General features: G+C 47.4%; 1 pseudogene; it reads left to right on the forward strand.

The window, feature by feature from the left end:
* LOC112075203 (PDZ domain-containing RING finger protein 4-like) overlaps nt 1-2,116 on the forward strand; it is a 35,559-nt pseudogene that overhangs the window by 2,748 nt on the left and 30,695 nt on the right.

Here is a 2,116-nt window from a genome sequence, read left to right on the forward strand (position 1 = left end):
GAGTGTTGAAAAATAGCCTGTCTGGGAGGCTGGGTGGAGATTGTAATTTGTGTCAGAGAGGCAGTGACCGTGGGAGACGTGAGGTGAGGTGAGGGGTGACGTGGTAGTGTGTGTGTTTGTGCAGTGGTGCTGCTCGTATAATGGGTGCCCGTGGTTCGCTGCACAGGATTCTGGGTCATTAGTGTTCCTCTGCTGTCAGCTGTGGTTTAACGGCCACTTCTGACTAAATGGATGGATGTCTCTCTGTGTGAGAGAGGGATGAGAGACGGCGTGAAGTTTGAGCACACACTCACAGGCACACACACAGTCATACACACTTGCAGTCAGGCGGACACACACACACATACACACACAGTCTGGCCAGCCCAACTGAGGCAGGGTCAGTGTCAGGTCGTGACCTGATTACTGTTGTTATGGCTACTTCTTCCCCTCACACAGCTGGCCCTCAGTTACTCTTTGTTCAGTCAAGTGTATCTAACTGTACCCTGAATGCCCTTGCTCCTCAGTAACCCTGGCAGCTCAGGGACATTAGCTGTGAACGATGTGTTTAGCCTGGCTTCACACTACTGCTGTGTAACTTCAGGACAGCTCCAGGGCAGCTGTGGGAGGTTTTTCTTCCCAGTGACCCGCTATAAAAACAAGACACAGATACAGATGATCTTCTAATCAAGACTAGCGTGGTCTCTCTACGCGGTGTCTCTCTACCCTCAGTACATCCACAGATTATTACTAGATCCCGTGCTGACGAGTATAAGGTTGTGTCCTGTAGCCCTACACGAGTTAAAGTACTGTCTGCACGACACACTGTGATTTCTCACTCTAGGAGGGAGTCTCTAATCTAACCTCAAACATCTCCAGATTACAAGGTTGTGTCCTGTACTACTCAGTGTGATTGTTCTCTCTAGTAATGCCCTCTGACAGTAGGGGCCTAGTGTTCTCTGATCTCTCAGTACATGGTAGTTAATCAACAGTCATGGTGCGTTCGTGTCAACCACTTCTCTCGATCGTTCTGAACCATTCTAAACTGTGTGGAAGTGTGGAGTCGACTCGCCAGTAACAGCTGAGTCCTAGTCAAAAGTGCCCTCCCTCCTCTGTTTGTCCTCTGTTTGTTGTGGCTAGATGTCGAAGAAATTCATATATTTTTTGAATCAGTCATCTAATCTTTCCCAACTGCCACCCGGAATCCTTTGGAAATTAGGCTATCCCTTTAATTAGCCTATCCTTTTAATTAAGCTATCCCTTTAATTAGGCTATCCCTTTAATGAGGGTATCCCTTTAATTAGGCTATCCCTTTAAGGAGGCTATCCCTTTAATTAAGCTATCCCTTTAATTAGGCTATCCCTTTAATGCGGCTATCCCTTTAATTAAGCTATCCCTTTAATTAGGCTATCACTGTTCATTTATCAGACAATAATTCAACATCAATTGCAGTCTTAACTGGTCTGGAATGATGCAGCTTTAGTACCAATGCCACAGCATGTCACGGTGATATTGGGTTACTTGTTGAATTTGTTTGAGTGATACAGTTTTTTACATTTAAACAACACACACACGCACGCGCACATTATTTCACCCTTTGCCGAGACTTACTGGAGAACTGCGCGTTGCTCCCTATGAGCTATGTTGATCAACATGTTGGTCTGGGTAATGTTGAGGCACTATGTGTCAGTTAAAGGGGAATTTCCCCCTGGGGGAATCTGGGCTTGTTTCCATCATGTCTGAGGCACTATGTGCCAGTTAAAGGGGAATTTCCCCCTGGGGGAATCTGGGCTTGTTTCCATCATGTCTGAGGCATTTCTAGGACAGTGATATGTGTTTCACACATAACAGCCCAGGAGGAAGGCAGGTCAGGGCATCACACTCTGAACGATACACCCTATGACAGCCCAGGAGGAAGGCAGGTCAGGGCATCACACTCTGAACGATACACCTATGACAGCCCAGGAGGAAGGCAGGTCAGGGCATCACACTCTGAACGATACACCCTATGACAGCCCAGGAGGAAGGCAGGTCAGGGCATCACGCTCTGAACGATACACTATGACAGCCCAGGAGGAAGGCAGGTCAGGGATCACACTCTGAACGATACACCCTATGACAGCTTCCGGTGTATTGA

Source organism: Salvelinus sp. IW2-2015, unplaced genomic scaffold, assembly GCF_002910315.2.
Source record: "Salvelinus sp. IW2-2015 unplaced genomic scaffold, ASM291031v2 Un_scaffold3029, whole genome shotgun sequence".
Taxonomy (NCBI): Eukaryota; Metazoa; Chordata; class Actinopteri; order Salmoniformes; family Salmonidae; genus Salvelinus; species Salvelinus sp. IW2-2015.